The 18250-nt window shown below is 44.8% G+C and overlaps 1 pseudogene; it reads right to left on the bottom strand.

The window, feature by feature from the left end:
- Positions 1 to 1781: 1781 nt before the first annotated feature.
- The window catches only part of LOC115670816 (oligopeptide transporter 1-like), a 48698-nt pseudogene continuing 32229 nt past the window's right edge, over positions 1782 to 18250 (bottom strand).

Here is an 18250-nt window from a genome sequence, read left to right as displayed (position 1 = left end):
AAATTCCAAAAATTCGAAAAATCAAAAAAATATTGTTTGGGATTTGGAATTGGCTTTTCTCACCCTTTTGTGTGATTGGTGTCACGTTTGATTGTAGGTTACTTGATTTACTCATTTCGAATTGCGCGTTTAATTTAATCTTGCATGTGGTGGATTAAGCATGTTAGATTCACGTATTGATTGTTGCTTCCCTTACCTCGGTTAGGGATGGAATTTCGAGACTCCCAATTGCTGCATGAGTACGTTAGGTGGTGTTTGAACAAAATTAGATACTGAAAGGATACTAGTTGATTAATTAGTGTAATCAAGTCCTCGAACCCTTATAATCTTTGGTTTGTAGAAGTGAAGCAAGTCTCCCATGCTTTACTTGGGTGTCTAATCGACTCACCAAAAACTAATTAGTGGTGACTCCTAAATGAAATTGATTTGCATGTTAATAACGTAAACCTAATTTACGAATTAGTATGGGCTTGGGAGAATCCGAGCTAGGTTAAACTTACTAATCCATTAGCCAAACCCCTTAGGTGGCGAGGCCGGTTCGAGGAGGTCGCGTCACCTTGGTGTTATAGCTATGAGGATGTGAAAGGTGCAGAGCGAATCTAAGTGCCAGGAGCGCAAGAGGTCACGTTGACTAGTAGGCTTGGAGGAAAACCCAATCATGACTGCTTTTGATTGCTTGTTCGGATGGCTTTTCTTTTGCTTTTTACTTGTCGTCCTCGCTACCTGAATGCTGATGCAGAGCCGAATCTCTTTCTAGTTCTAATCGTCGTGCGCCGAAGAAGTAAATTTGGATCCCCCTTGATCGGCTTTATCGTCAGTCTACCGCGGTGCTGGCAAACCGGTTGGGTTGGCTTGAGGACGACACGGTTGCCTCGACGTGCCAGTCTCGACCTAGACCCGTGGAGGGCAGAGCCGGGCTAGGTCATTTGGTAAAAGCCCGTATGTTTGCTTCTATTTTCTTTATAGCCCCTTAAGGGTTTTGTTTTTCACTATCTCTCGCTTTGGGCCTAAGGCCCTTAGAATCTACTCTCAATTGCCCAATCACTATTCATTTGGTAAAAGCCCGTACATGTGCGCGGTGCTCATGGGGATTGAACCCCGAACTTGTTACTCCCCGGCCCCACCATTCTAATCTCTTTACCTTCAAGGCCACATACCTATTGGCCCCAATCGCTACTCTGTGAGTTGCTGTTGCCAAGCGTCTTTTTAGGATCCAACGGCCATTGACTTGGTAGGGATTTGAAAGCTCGGCCGGGCATGACATGGTCAAGTCGTGTGCATAGGCACATCTTGCTCGGCAGATGTCCTGTGCCTGGCGAGGCGTGCCACGCCTAGGTCGAGCTCGGGTTGGGTTGGCCTTTTTGCCATCAAACAATTTCCAATGCAAAGTAGTTATGTTTTCAAATTTCAATTGCAATAAGTTAAATAATTTCTCAGGAAGCGTTAACTATTTGAGTAATTATAATATAGTCGATGTTATCTAGCATCAACGAATGAGAGAGAGAAATGACGTTGCCATTTTGATGATAGTTACTATAATTTGATTGTGATAGCTATCACACGAGAGGGCCGTGTAATATCTATCATGGTTACTGCAACCAAATACTATTGTCCCTTCTTCTTTGAGTACATAACATTTGTTGATATATAATCTAACTCATTCTCCCAACATGATGTATTTCCAGTATGGTAATCGCCGATATCACGTCCTTTGAATTTTCAGGTGAATCGAGTTTAAGGACAGTTTTAGCCATATGCATAGAATGATCCAACGCAAACTTCTAACCTATAATTGGACAACCCTCAACCTTGAACCCTGGGACTGTAGGACATTGAGCCAATGTGCACTGATCATCTCCCACAAGTCCCCACCACTCTGGATCGTGGACTTGTATTGATTGAAAGGCGAAATGGAGGAGCACTGCCATAACGGCGACTCCGGCATCCAGAACGGACGATAAGACGTAGTTGTACCGTGCCCACCAACCCTTGAACCTCCTGTAAACATACAAGTTGAAGAAGATCCTGATCGCACCCCAAGTCGTATAGTTCAGGACTGAGGCCGGTGGAATGAGTGATGCACCGTCTATGATGATTGGCATGTTTATGCGTTGAATCCACTTTTTGTTGGGGAATTGCTGCGATAGGTACCAGACCGGCACAGGGGCGAGCAGTTCGATAAGGAAGAACTAGTTCATCTGGGGATAGACCCCTGACTTTCCAAATATCCCGCGCGGGCAGACGACTGCCCAGATGATTGATTGAGGCGCTGTAGAAGATATGGCTGCCTGGGCATGTCCATGGGCTTCCATGCGGTTGCTGGGACCTGTCGTATATGTGGTCGGTGCTGGTGACTAGCCACCATGCGGTGCCGAAATAGACGCTTGAAGCGAGGATCGTCCCAACCAACTGTGGAATTGGGCAGTTCACAATATTATGAGCAGGTCCAAAGCGAGAAAAGGGAGGAGTTTGAAAAGTTTCAACGTGCTGTGATGTAATAAACCTGAACAACGAACAACGACTTCGGAGGGATTGTCATGCAGTGACCTAATTTGAAGTCTCCAAGAAATGAGATTGCTTAAGCCATGCTGATGTAGCCGTACGTCTTGAAGGCTACGTTGGGGAGAGGCTTCCTCGGATACATAAATCCTATGGCCAACTCCGTGATCACATTTAGCCCTAGCGTCTACGACAAAATATTTTGTGTATCAGAAATGTTTCTTCTTTGGTGTCTACCTATTAATTTAAATCGCATTCTTGTGTTGCTAGCTAAGTGAATTACAATGTTTGTCGTGGCTGTGATGATCCTAACTGGTAATGTGAAGAATAGCGCAATCCTACACTCTAGAAGGAGTCCCCACCAAGGCAGCTGGCGCTGTTTGCCGAAACCTTCACAAACCCACTGAGAAAGTCCAAACACTATAATCAAGATAGCGTGAAACCACCACTAAGGTATTGCTTCATAGTTTTGCTTCATTAGCCTTGTGTGCACGTCTCCGCGGTGATCGCCTCCCGCCGTTTTCTTCCACATTTGCTAGATTGTTCTTGATCAAATAATTCATGGAAAACCAAATCTTTTCATTGAGTTGAGTAATTGACAAATATAAAATTATTTGTACTAAATCTACACTGTATATGTAAGTAACGATACATTGAACAAGACAAAGGGGAAAACAGATAAAAATGAACTTACTTTCCATGGTAAAGGGCGACATGCAAGAGGGTAGAGGTCAAAGCTGCAAAACTCAGCCCATAAGTGATGGCAAAGGAGACGACGGAGAGGTAAACGATTTTTGGGAAAAGGTATTCCGGCACCAGAAAATAATCGAAGCTCGATATGAATACCATCAGGAAAAATTGGAGCCTCGTAAATCCTCCCTTGGGCCTCTTTTCGTGTTCATGCAAAGCCCTGTATGCAAGATAAAAAGTTGGTAACGTGAAAGAATCAAGGTAAGATTTGTCACATGTGAGTTAAAAGAAAGGGAACAAGTACCTGAAAAGAGAAACCTCTGCTACGTGTGATGGCCACCACATGTAGGGAGAGTCCACAAGGTATTGTCTGAACAAACCAGCCCATCCATAGCCAAGTGTCACAGGTCGGTCGATTCACAATGATCCCACACCCGTGCGGCCTTAGGATCACTCCCAAGTCAACCTTGCACAGACACACACACTCGATTTACAAGAATGGAGAGAAAGCAACGTAATAATACTTCTTTGCAAATGAGCATGTACAAAAAAAAAGGGGAGGGTCCCCTATATATCTGATCCGTTGATCCCTTCATGATCCAACGATGGTATTTGAACCGATACAATCATTACAAATCTACACAAGAAGTTCCAGAGGCCCTAGGGGCGTGGGGAAGCTCAAGGGACGCTTGCCAAGGGAAGCTGCAGGGTTGTTTGTCAGAGGCAATTGAAGGGTCGCGAACGATGCTCGCGCCTAGTCACGGATGGGCCACGTCCCATGTACAAATGGGCTATGTCCCATGCACTTAAGGGGACATGTCTCATTTAAGGATGGGCTCGGAGCCCTTCCTTCCCTTGGGCTGTGTCATTCTCCCCCACCTAATCGGGCGACGCCTTCGTTGCGTCTTTGGCATGAAATACATCAATGTGCTTTCGAAATTGCCAAAGAGCTTTGGAGGGTTCCTAGCTTACTTCACTCTCCGGAAGACCTTTCCAGCGGACCAAGTATTCTCGCCTTGGTGCCCGATACTTCTTCTGTATGATCCGATCAGCCACGATGCACTTGATATCTCAGTCATACGAGATTTTTGCTCGAAGCGATGCTCGCTGCGACTTCCCTCTGTTTGGGTCTTTCTCATCTACATGGAAAGATTTAAGCATACTTACATAAAACACCGGGTGCAGTTTGAGCTTCGGTGGTAAGTTCAGCTTGTATGCAACCTTTCCAACCCGTTTGAGCACTCGAAAAGGCCCCTCGTAACAATGAATCAAGCCTTTGTACACGTCCCTGTATTGGAGGACCGCGTGTAGCTTGGCCAATACTAGGTTCTCGACCTGGAATTCCATGTGCCGTTGCTTCTTGTCGGCCCATTTCTTCATGCATTTGGAGGCCTTGTGTAGGCATGCCCACGCTAAATCCGATTGCTCATGCCATTCTTTGGCGAACTTGTACGCAGATGGGCTATCCCCGATAGCCCGAGACAATTGTGCTCGAAGTGAGCGGCTGCTGCCCCGTCACGATCTCGAACGAGTTCTAGTTTGTCGACTCGCTTCGCTATAGGTTGTACGAGAACTAAGCTACATCAATCAGTCTCGCCTAATTTGCTTGCGTTGTGCTCACATTTTGCCGGAGATATATTTCTAGAAGTGCATTCACCCTCTCCGTCTGTCCATCGGTTTGGGGATGCAGACTCGTGGAGAAGTTGAGGTTCGACCCCAGCAACTTGAAGAGCTCGGTCTAAAATCGCCCGGTGAACCGAGGATCGCGATCGCTCACGATCGTCCGTGGGACTTCCCAGTACTTGACGACGTGCTTGACGAATAGTTTGGCTGCCTCCTCGGTCGGACAATCCTTTGTTGCGGGCATGAACGTTGCATACTTGGAGAACTGGTCCATTACGACCATGAGGGTCCGACATCCTTTGGACTTGAGTAAATTCTCAATGAAGTCCATGGAGACACTCTCCCATGGACGTTCCGAGACGGGAAGTGGCTTGAGGAGTCCCGACAGTGAAAGTTGCTCGATTTTATCTTGTTGGCACACGAGGCATGTTTTCACATACACCTCGACATCATCCCACACGTGAGGCCAGTAGTATTGGTCCTCAATGAGCGCCATGGTGCGGTGGATCCCGAACGTTCCACCCATTTAGAATCGTGGCACTCTTACAGCATTTCCTTCCTTAGTTTCCCGTAGAGCGGCACATATAGTCGCCGTCCCTTGGTGTAGAGGAGATCGTCCTCCCACCAGAATTGCCTAGTTTTGCTTTCCTGTGCGTACTCAAGTAGTTGTCAAGCCATTGGATCGTGCTTGAGCCCCTCCTTGATAGGGTTGATCCATGGGCAGCTAGGTCAACTTATGATGTTGGCCAACTCCGTCTTCCAACTTAAGACATCGGCCATTGAATTGGCCTTTCCTGGTTTATACTCTAGCACGTAATCGAACTCGGCCAGGAAGTGCTGCCACCGAACTTGTTTCGAACTTAACTTCTTTTGGGTCTGAAAGTAGCTCGTGGCCAGGTTATCCGTCTGCACGACGAACTTCGATCCCAAGAGATAGTGTCTCCACATACGAAGGCAGTATACTACCTTGGTCATCTCCTTTTCTTGGACAGTGTAACATCGCTCGGTCTCATTCAACTTCCGAGACTTGAACGCCACCAAGTGTCCATCCTGCATGAGAACACCACCTATCGCAAAATCGGAAGCGTCAATCTCTACCTCGTATGACTTGACATGATCGGGCAGCACTAACACTGGCTCCTCGGTCATGGCCCATTTCAGCCGATCGAACGCTTCTTGGCATCGATCCGTCCACTCCTATGGCCTTTCTTTCTTCAACATATCCATGAGTGGCACGGTGATACTTGAATATTCCCTAACAAAGCGTCGATAGTAATTTGTGAGGCTGAAAAACGATTTCAGCTCAATTACCTTGGTCGGGGGCTCCCATTTGACAATGGTACATATCTTGGCCATGTCCATCCGTACTTGTCCATCCCTAACGAGACGCTCTAAGAACGGTACCACCCGTTGGGTAAAGGCTTATTTCTCGCATTTAACGATCAGATCGTTCTCACACAAGACCTGGAAGACTCGCCTTAAGTGCTTCTCGAGCATTCGGCTATAGACAATAATATCGTCAAGGTAAACCACAACAAACCGGTCAAGGAACAGGTGAAGTACCTTGTTCATTAAAGTGCAAAATGTGGTTGGCGCTTTGTCAAGCCAAATAACATGACAAGGAACTCATATGACCCGTATCGTGTTACGCATGCGGTCTTTGGCTTGTCCCCTTCGGCGATCCGTACTTGGTAGTAACCCGATCGAAGATCAAACTTGGTGAACCAACGAGCTTCACCAAGCTGATCGAATAAGTCTGCAATGAAGGAGGTCGAATACTTGTTCTTTATAGTGAGCTTGTTCAATGCTCGGTAATTGATGCACATATGGAGGAACCCGTCGTGCTTCTTCTGAAATAGTATCGGGGCGCCGAACAGAGCTTTGGACGGCCGAATGTATCCCGCATTGAGCAGCTCCTTGAGGTGCTTCCGTAATTCCTCCAACTCGGGTGGAGCCACGGGATAGGGTGCCATGGTCGGTGGTCGAGCATTGGGCACCAGCTCGATCTTATAATCCACCTATCTTCGAGGCAGCAACTTCTTAGGTAGCTCGAACGGCATCACATCTTGGAACGAATCGAGGACGTGGGCCACTTCGGTTGGAACTTCACTCTCCTTGCCCTTACCCTTAATATCCTCGACCTTCAAGGTTGCCAGGAAGATTAACTCGCCCTTGTTCGCTCCCTTCTTAAGCTGCATAGCCAAAAGCATCTTCCGATCGCGTCCCGACTCGCAATGGATCGGGACCACGCATTGGCATCGCGTGTCCAGAATACATATACAATCCGCAAAGGGCATTACGCTTGCATTTATACGATCAAGGAATCTTAAACCAAGCACGAGATCATAATCATCAAGGGGGATTACCTCGATGTCCTCCTTGTTGGTCTATGGACCAAGATGAAGTTCCACATCCCTAGCCACACCGCCAGTCGGGACTTCTTTGGAGTTCATCGTTTTGAGCCACCCGGCTCCTCCTTTCTTGACCCGAAGATTCAGCTTCTTCGCAACCTCTTAGGATATGAAGAGGTTGGACACACCGGTATCCACGAGTGCACGTATCGTGGTACTCCCGATCTTCACGTCCACAAACATCACCCCTTTGGACTCCTTTGCCTTCTTGACCTTAATGGAACTAAGGATTCGCAGCGAACCCAACCGTGCCTCCTCTTTCGGCTCATCTTCTTTGCATAGGACCGTCAGCTTGCCTCTCTTAGGACACTCCCGAGCCATGTGTGGCCCATCACAAAAGAAGCACTTAAAGGTACTTACCTTCCGTTGTCCCCAACCGTTCGACTCCGGTTGGGCCCTAGATGGTGCCGGTGTTGGCTTGCCTCCATTCGGACGTTTGTATTTGTTCCGGTCTCCCTCGCCATTGGCCCTATCCCTCGGACGAAAGTCGGTCTCGGTTGTAAACGAAGCTTTAGGTTCCTCTAGGGACTCCGCCACGGAAGTGACTATTGTGAGATCTTTCACGTTATACCGTTTGAGCTCTTGTTTGGCCCACGGCTTAATGCCTCTCATGAACTGATGATACGCCTCTGTGTCATTCATTGACGGAATCTAGAGTAGTAACTCCGAGAACCGTTTCACATACTCACGGACGGTGCCCTTTTGTTCAAAGCGCTTGAGCTCGTCGCGAGCTTCCTCATTCGCATAGGCGGGATAATAGTTCCGCTGAAATTCCTCGACGAACTTGGCCTAGGTCGTAATAGGGTCGCCACTCCTATTGTCTGACCTGCGACACCACCACAGCAAAGCATTATTAGCTAAATACATTGCTGCTGTGTTTACCCGGATCGTGTTGTCATTCATTCCCGTGGCCTGGAAGTACCGCTCTATGTACCATAGGAAATTGTCCACGTCTTTGGCCACCCACGAGTCTTTGAACTCTCTCGGCTTGGGTGCTTTCATACGTGGTTGCACGGTGATCACCCCATTCATGCGTGCTGTTTCTACCTCCGCGAGCTTCCCCTTGAGCTCGGTGATCTCCGCGCACATGGCTGCCATCGTGGCCTACCAGGTCTCATCCTGTTGCTGTAACACCTCGTCACGGTGCTGTCCCATGTCGGCTTTGAGCTCTTGCATCTCAGCCAAGAGCTCTCCCCTTTCGACTTCTACTTCTTCGACGGTTTGTTGGAGGTCATCGACCGTCCCTTTGACGTCCATGACAGTTCCCTCTAATGTCGTCATTCGACGTTCCAAGTCACCCATTTGATCCCTCGAGCTGGAGGTAGCATGACTCCTCCTGGTTTGGACGCCAACTCTCTCGGTCACCCTTCCACGATCCTCGCGGTCTTCACCTTGGACATTCGCGGCACTGGAACGTGGGTCATCCATTGCGCTATGAACAAAAGCTCTGATACCACTTGTCACGGGTCGGTCGATTCACAATGATCCCACACCCGTGCCGCCTTAGAATCACTCACAAGTCAGCTTTGCACACACACACACTCGATTCACAAGAATGGAGAGAAAGCAGCGTAGTAGTATTTCCTTGCAAATGAGCATGTACAAATGAAGGGGGAGGATCCACTCTATATATAAGTGTGGGTCTAATCTGATCCGTTGATCCCCTCATGATCTAACGGTGATATTTGAACCGATACAATCATTACATAGCTACACAAGAAGTTCCAGAGGCCCTAGGGGTGTGAGGAAGCTCAAGGGATGCCTGCCAAGGGAAGCTGCAGGGTCGTTTGTCAAAGGCAACTAAAGGTTCGCAAACGGTGCTCGCGCCTAGTCAAGGATGGGCCATGTTGTCGCGCCGCGCTTTTTTTTTTGGGTTTTTGGGATTTGTACGTTAAGAAGGTATTTCCGTGTAAGGGTCTCTCCCAGACCATACCTCATGTGACAATGGATAGTATTTTCCTATTTAGTCTAAGTTTTCGATCTTGGAGTCGCCACTAGTCATTGTTGGTAGGTTGACTAGAAACCTAATCGGGGTACGGGAGAAATACCAAGATTCTACGAACTAGAGATTCTGAGTACGGGGACTTGGTTACGTTAATGATCCCAAATTGAGATCCCTAACGCCGTTTCGGTACCTAAGAACGATACGATGTCTAACGTGTCACGCAAGTTTCCGAGCCTTACGCACTAATCCTATCCATTCTAATTGCGGGGAAAATCAATTAAGAATTAAATGCGCAATTAAGGTCAATCAAACCAAACAATCCTAAATTGTCTCTAAAAATGAAATCTAACCAAAACATCCAAACCCTAATGAAGTCCTAAAGGCTTGTTCATTTCATGATTTGTGTCTTTTTAGGGTTTTAGGTTTTTTAGGGGTTATAACCCCTGAATTTGAGATTTTCTAAAAATGTCACTTGGGCACTTCCAAAAATTCAAATTTCATTTTCAAAGATTGGCCACAGTGTTTTGAAATCATTTTGTGAATTTTTGAAATTTTTTATTTTTTTTTGAAAATTGAATTTATGAGAATTTCATTAACCGAGAATTGATTTTTATGATTTTCTGAAAGTTTTTGTGAATTTTTGAATTTTCCAAATTTTTAGATTTTCTAAATTTTTTCACATTTTTTATTTGTATTTTTTAAATTTTTTGAATTTTTATGGATTTTCTGAAATTTTTTTAATTTTTATGAAATTTTCTAATTTTCTGTTTTTTTATGAATTTTCTATTTTTTTGAATTTTTTTCGAGTTTCTGAATTTTATTTATTTATTTTTCTGAATTTTTATTTTTTTTGGAAATTTTTATTATTTTTTGAATTTTCTCGTTGAGAAAATGAACCGGACCGGCCCGCTTCAACCCGGTTCAGTTCGACCGACCCAGGTGTCGCCGGCGCCGGTCGTCTTCTTGTTGACACCTAATTTTTAGCTCATTTTTTTTTTCATATTTTCAAAATTTCAAAATTAGGACTAGGAATCTTGGCCAAGCCTAGAAACCTATTTCTAAACCAAAAAGAATATTTTTTTAGCATTTTTCCTTAATTTCTTTTAGTCAAAATAGGTGAGAAAATCAAGAAAAATAGCAAATGGAATCATAAAATTCCATAAAAATAGTCATTAGTCTTATTTTAAATCCAATTTCATGAATACATTGTCAATTTTTAAAAATCTCAATCGGGTATATGTTTTTCCCAAAATTGGGCAAAATTAAACCCGAATTGAACCAAAAATACAATTAAGGCTGTGTTCATTTCGGGAAAAATATTGTCCCGAAAAATATTTTCCGGTGTTCGGGGGGCGGAAAACGTTTTCCGTGGGAAACCATTTTCCTTCCCCCCTCACAAAATAGCCTAAGCCTATGGAAAATCACTTCCGCTTCTTCAAAAGCAGAAATCAATTTCCATAGCTGTTGCTTCTTCTTCTTCTTCACTAATTTTTTTTTTCATTTTTTCGTTCTTCTCTTTCCTCAGCGCTGTGGCCGGCGACCGGCCAGTGGCGAGGCCCGAGCTCGCCGGCCTCAGGCGACCTCGGCCTCGCCGCCGTCTGGCGACGTCGGGCGAGTCTCAAGCCTCGCCCAGGTCGGCAGATCCGGCGAGGCCGAGCTCGCCCGAGGTCGGCGAGCTCCAACCTCACCAGATCCGGCGACCTCGGGCGCCGAGGTCGCCAGACGTCGGCGAGGCTCCGGCGACCTCGGGCGAGGCTCGAGGTCGCCGGATCTGCTGATGCTTTGATTGTTTTGTTTTCTGGTGTTGCTGTTTGTGGGTTCTTCTTCTTCTTGTTCGTGGGCGAGGCTCCTCGGGCTGCTTGATCGCCAGCGGCGACTTGGGCCTCGCTAGATTCGGCGACCTCGAGCCTTGCCCGAGGTCGCCAGACATCGGCGAGGCTCCGGCGACCTCGGGTGAGGCTCGAGCCTCGCCCAGGTCGCCGGATCTGGCGAGGTCGGGCTCGCCGGCCTCGCCGGATCAAGCGAGGCGGAGCCTCGCCACAGGCCGGCGAGGCTCGACCTCGCCGGAATCTGGCGAGCTCGAGCCTCACTGGCTTGGGGCGATGCTCGAGCTCGCCCGGCCGGTCGCCGCGGCCGCAGCTGTTGCGGCGACCTACGGGAGAAGAAGCAAAAGAAAAGAAAAAAAAAGAAAATATTAAAAATATTAAAAGTATTGCAAGAAGGAAAATCATTTCTATACCGAATAACGGAAAATATTTTCCGAGACTTTTTCAGATTTTAGCCGAACACCAAAAAATTGTGTTCCAGGAAAACATTTTTCAGGAAAATGACTTCCGGGAAAATATTTTCCAAAAGGAGAATATTTTCCGCCAAACGAACGGAGCCTAAGTGTTTTCTAGTCATTTTTAAGTTATAGTGTCTTCACAACAATTGATTCTGGGACCTTGAATTGCATAATGATCGGTCCAATTGCACAATTTGACATAAAAATCACAAATCCCCAAAATTTGATTGAAAATTGAGAATTTTGAACCCAAATTGGGAATCGTGCCCAATATGAAATTTTCGAAATATGAGATCATCATTTCTAGGGTTAATCAGATGTGGGTAATTCAATTTTAGCATCAATTTTACCTAATCAGGTCATTAGGATATCAAATTGAACAAAACCCTATTGACCCGAATATAAAAATGAGAAAATCTTAGACACAATTATAATAAAAATTGGGGCAAATTATATATTTGGGTTCGGAATATGATAGGGAATTCAATTTTGGGATTAAATTTGGAAAATTGGGTTAAAATCGGGTCGAAGTTGTGAATTTAGACCAACCGGGGTCTGTCGGGTCGACCGGGTCTACCCGACCCGACCCGGGTAGGTCATCTTCTTCACCAGGTTTACCAAAACGTGAACTAAACCCAGAAAAACCGAATTAAACCCGCGACTTCACCGATCATTCCCGATCAAATTATCATGTTTTAATTGATTTGGCCAGTTGGAAAATATTCAGCTGGCACCAGTTATTCATCCCAACCGATCGGAGTTCGGTTCCAACAAATTTTGAGCGGGAAAAATCGTAGAGAAAAAACGAAAAAAACTGACTCGAGAGAAAGGATGGTGTTCAACAGATTGCTAGAGAGAGAGAGAGAGAGACAGAGAGAGAGAGAGAGAGAGAGAGAGAGAGAGAATCAGAGGAAAAGCTGGAAATCTAGAGAGAGAAAGAGGAGTGGAGATCCCCAGGTTGAGTGATCGGCGCCGGCAAATCGACCGTCTAGGGAGGATCTCCTCCTCGGGTAGACCAGAACGAAGCTGACTGTGAACGCCTGAAAACGAGTATTTTCCGGCCGATCCAGACCTGTTTCGGCAAGGCCAAGGCCACCAGGGTGAAGACCAAGTGTCGAGGAATAACCCTTGGGGCGCGGATCACTTCGACAATTTCGTTTGATCATCGGACGAAGTAGGTAAAGTCGGTTCAGGGTAAGTTTTTTTTAAATTTTCTAGAATTCAATTTCAATCTTGATATGCATGTTTGTGTGTTTTCTTTCGCGAATCTGAGTTTGTTGATACTTATAATCAATTTCTGATCATTTTTTATCTTGTTTAATTGCATTTTTGGGCATTAAAATGCATGAACCAAGTCGGCCCCCCCGTGAACCATCTCGCCGGAGCTCAAGTGACGTCACTGGAGCATCGCCGAGGCTATATGCCTATCAAGTCAGTCTGTTCTTACCTTGTTTGATGTTCTGGAAATCATTTTAATCGATGTAGACGGCTAGGACGATGAAAATATGAACTCGGAGCTTCTTGTAAGGTTAGGTCAGGAATAATGGTAAATTGACATTTTCTGATCGGTCTTTTGCTGGCCGGCGAATGTCCGACGGCACAACGATTAGGCTAGATTGGTAATAGGTAACATGGACTTCATCGTGGATCAGTCAGAATGGTCAAAAGGTCGCCGGAGGCTCGTCGGCGACAAGCTCAAACCGGCGGCCTCGAAAATCTTAAATTGGAAATTGTGCATATCAGGTGTTTGTGAAAATGCCTCAATGAAAATCAATCAAAACGGCGCCGTTTTTGGCCTTGGTCTCGCCGGAGAAGACGACAGGCGACCGGCGCTGGTGACACCCGGTTCGGCCAAGTTGAACCGGGTTTAACCGGGCCGGTCCGGTTCCTGCCCGGTGGGAAAATTTAAAAAATTTCTAAAAAAAATAAAAAAATCTCAAAAATCATAAAAAAATTAGAATTTTTTTAGAAAATCAGAAAATTAGAAAATTCATAAAAATTCAAAAATTTTCAGGAAATTTAGAAAAATCCAAAAATTTTCAGAAAATTCACAAAAATTCCGAAAATTCGGAAAATACAAATAAAAATTTTGAAAAATTTGGAAAATCAATAAAAAATTGAAAAATTGGAAAATTCATAAAAATTTTCGGAAAACCATAAAAAATCAATTCTAGGTTTTAATAGAATTTTTTCGAAAAAAAAAATCAAAAATCAAAAGTTTTGAAAATTCACATAATGGTCCAAAATCATCGTGGCCAGCCATAAAATGTGAAATTTGAATTTTCGAAAGTGCCCAAGTGGCATTTTTGGAAAATTTCAAATTCAGGGGTTATAACCCCTAAAAAATCCTAAAACCCTAAAAATGTGTAAATCATGAAATGAATAAGCTTTTAGAGCTTCATTAGAGTTTGGGTGTTTTGATTGACTTTCGTTTTAGAGACCACTTAGGATTGATTGACTTGATTGATTTTGATTGTGCATTTAATACTTGTTTGGTCTTTCTTGCGATTAGAACGGATAGGATTAGTGAGTAAGCCTCGGTAATTCGCTTGACACGTTAGACATCATATCGTTCTTAGGTACCGAAAGAGCGTTAGGGATCTCGATTCGGGATCAATAACGTAACCAAGTCCCCGTACTCAGAATCTCTGGTTCGTAGAATCGTGGTATTTCTCCCGTACCTCGATTAGGTTTCTAGTCTACCTACCAATAATGACTATTGGCGACTTCAAAATCACAAATCTAGAAATCACCTTCCACTGTCACGTGAGGTATGGTCTGGGAGAGACCCCTACACGGAAATACCTCCTTAGAGCGCAAATCCCGAAAGCCCCCAAAAAGCGCGGTGCGACAGGCTTGGCGACTCCGCTGGGGATAATGAACCTTTTCTAAGTGGACTTAGCCCTAGATAGAATGATATGCTTGTGTTTTGTGCTTGCAAGGATCCCAGGTACGTCCCGCTAATGATAGTGTTAAATGATTTTGCAGGCAGGTGTTATAAGGGGTGTTGTCTTTGTTAACCATTGTTTTGCAGGTTGGTGTTGGGATTGAATGTGTTTTGAATGAATTTTAGAAGTGTTATTTGGTCATTAATTGCTATGCACGTTTTTAAATTGCTTTAGCACTATACCATTAGCACACACCACCCGTGGCCCAACCCCGGCTACATTTAGGATTACCTTTAGGAGGTATGTGTTTAGGCGACACTATAGGTTGATTGCTCATGAGATCGTTTAAATACAATGCCGATCACCGAGGTGAAATAATATTCCATTGCTTTAGGCCGATTGCTTATTGGCATATCCTACCCTTTTTAGGCGTCAAAACATCACTGATTGCATTCGCTTGTCTTTATGGTTGGTATACCTAAAACCAAACCAAAATATCATGGTAAGCAAGTATCGTTCCATTCCATTCCTTTACAATTATGCATGTTAGTTGGCACATTTTCAAAAAAAAATGCCTAAATGACATTCAATGCTTGGTCTAAATGCCCTTTCATTTTAGAATGCATGATTAAAGCGTCATACTCCATTTGACCATTCTTTCATTTTTAGATGAAATGTATAGGTCCATGGCGGATTTCTCATGTAATTCAAATGCTTATTTCAATGTGTTTGAAGTTGCAAACTATAGTTTAGGACTTTATGGCCTAAATGGAGTATGATAAAATGGGCATTTACATCACATATTGAATTGATCCATAAGCTCAACTATATGCCCTTTTAAGGTTTAAACGGACTTAAAATGATATTTGCATTACTTTCGAGGCATGCAAGTGTACTTTACCTCCGTTTTATCTCAAAAGGACATATGAATGAAATGGAGCCATTAAAATTGATTCGCAATTCATGGTGATTAATGACAAATCTTTTTGCATGATTAGGCTCAATGAGGAAACTAGACATCCAAGTAATTCCCATTCCTCGAAAGGAACTTGTTGCTTGGTGGAAAGGCATGTCCAAGGATAACCAAACTTATGTCCAAGAAAGACTTGGATACCTTCTCGAACTTATGCATGTGGAACATAAAGTCAGTTTAGTCCAAGCTTTGGCGCATTTTTGGGAGGTTTCCACCGCCATATTCCATCTTAGAGAGCATGAATTGGTGCCAACATTAGAAGAATATCAAGCCGCCATTGGAATTAATTCTAAACCTAGGGTCGTAGAGCCACCTTTTGGACTTAATCCTGTGAGCATCTTAGCTGAATTCCTCAACTTCAAAACTTCCAAAATCGAAAAGTTAATCAAATCAAACACGGGTAGATTTCCATTATCCTTCCTAGTTGACAACTTTTCAAAACTTCCTAGGGAAATGGGAAACGCTTCAGCTCGGGTATTCATTCTAGCTTTCTTCGGCTTTGTTCTATTCCCCGTGTCTAGAACGGGATTAGACCCTTTAGTGGCTATGATCGCAAGACAAGCATGTCTTAAATGGGACTTCTCTAATATGCTTCTTACCCAAACCATCATCTCCTTAAACACATACCAAAATCATGGGAAAGGTATCTTTCAAGCTTCTACTGGTCTTTTGTCATTATGGTTCATCTCACACATTCGACCTTGGTGCCGTTTCATGAACATTCGCGAAATTTGTTCGGCGATAAATCCAATTGAACGATATATTCGTATCCAAAGCAAATTACCCAAACAATCTTTCTTAGATTGGGCCAATTTCATTAGGGCCTTAACTCCTGATTAAATCCAATGGCGGATCAATTGGCTAAAAATTAATAAGGTGAAGATCATGAGCCGGGAGGGAAATACGGTACCATTGCTTGGTTTGAGTGGAGAAGCAGTTTATTGCCCTCTAAGGGTTATTAGACAATTTGGGATACTTCAACAAGTACCGCCGGTATGGAATCCCGAAGAGTTCGCCTTTGACATCCCAAGTGGAATTATACCCGAAGAGGAGAAGAATGTCCTTCAAGCCAAAATTCACAACATCATCTTATCTTTGGATAACCCACTCGAACAAATAATCGAGTGGCCAAAAAGCTTAGAAGAAGACATGAAGATTTGCATGGCCTCTAAAGAATACATCAAATGGATAGGAAATAAGCGTCCAATTGATGTCGAGCCATATGTCCCGTTGAGCGTGGTACCGGATCCTATGGAGGAGTATGTTCCAGAATACATTGTTCCAAGCATGCCTGGAGTGGAACCCTACGTCCCGGAAGAGGTCGTGATGTAACATCCTGAATTTTGACCCATTTCCGGGATCAATGATATTGATATTATTCCTCAATTAATTTTAGTGAGTCTCGCCCGGAACGGATCCTTCACGGGATACTAACCAATAGGGAATGGCTAACTAGGAAAACGGTACGTGGACCAGGGAACCGATCGCGAATCGAGCACCGATTCCGAGAAATGACGAGAAAATATTTTGTGCCAATGTGGGCCGATCCTAGGAAGGTGACGGATTTAGTTTGGCCAATGACATACGATCGGATTGCGGGTGATTCCGCACGACCGAGGGTACGTGTGGCGAGCAAATCCCGAACTTAACCCGAACGATTGCGACCTCCGGAACTAGCGATAATTCCTCGCGTTCTCCCGATAATCGAGACCGTCATGACTCGAGTAACCCTAGGTCGATACGCGTAACCTCCTAAACAGCCGCCCGTTAGTGAGAGACCCTAAAATTGTAATTGAGCAATTTTTATCGCGAAATTGGATCCGGACTTGGGCGTCAAATTTCGTGGGCGTACGCGACTATTTTGCGAGGACGACGTCATTTTAGTGTGGCCAGTCATATTTGGGATTGGTACGGTCGAAAAATGGAAATTCGGTCCGGAACCGGAAAATTATGATTTTGCCCTTAGGCCTATTTTTGGTATTCCGAATTTTGGGAGAATTATTGGAGGGCAATTTGGGGATTTAATTGGATATTTCAGCCCAATAATTTAGAAATATTTTGGACTAAAATGCCCTTGGATATTTTGATAAGGTTTAATCCTAACCTTTGATTGTAAGGGCAAGATGGGCATTAACCAAAGATTGGTCAAACCTCATCATTACACCCCCAATAATTTATATTCTCTCTCACCCTCTCTCTCTCCTCATTTTTCCCTCCCCCTCTCGTCGGCCATCTCTCTCTCCCTCTCAATCTCACCCATTCTTCTCTCTCTCGGCCGAGAGCCGCCGCTCGCCGGAGGAGCGCCACCGTCCGCGCCACCGCCACTCGCCGTGCACCGCCACCCTCACCGATCACCCCCTCACTCTCTCGCCGTTCTCTCCCTCCCTCGTTCGGCGTGAGGACCACGCCGGAGCCGCCGCCGTGGAAGACCGACCGCCGAAGGTCGCCGCTCGTCGCCACCATGCCCGCCGCCGAGCACCGCCGGTTCAGCTTAGGATTAAGTGAGTATAATCCTCTAAACCCTAATTAGGACGATTATGCATTTCTAGACGGGTTTAGGGTGATTTAGTGTTTGATTAGTACAATTTAAGGGTTAATTAGACCGTTAGGGCTTAATTATTGGATTATGGACTAGTGGCTGATTTGGGAGTAATTTGGGGAGCTTAATGGAATATTTGAGGGTAATTTATTGACCGAGAATGTGATAATTGGTGGCTGCCTTATCTGGATTGATTGGGACCAAGTTCGACTAATTTAGGGGTAATTATGGTGCCGATCCTAGTGGCTGGTGTTGTGATGATTTTGGTGGATTAACTGGCCGTGTATGTGGAGAATTATTGGCCTAGACAGACCTGGTTCATGGCTGTTCATACCGGGGATTAATTGGCCTAAGTTTGGGCGATTTGGGGTCTAATGAGGATAATTCCCGAGCATGCC

The sequence above is a fragment of the Syzygium oleosum genome, unplaced genomic scaffold (genome assembly GCF_021117445.2).
Source record: "Syzygium oleosum isolate NSW1041296 unplaced genomic scaffold, Sole_v2.1 Sole_v2.05, whole genome shotgun sequence".
Lineage (NCBI taxonomy): Eukaryota > Viridiplantae > Streptophyta > Magnoliopsida > Myrtales > Myrtaceae > Syzygium > Syzygium oleosum.
The sequence above is the reverse complement of the archived record's forward strand: the minus strand, read 5'-3'. Positions and strand labels throughout refer to the sequence as shown.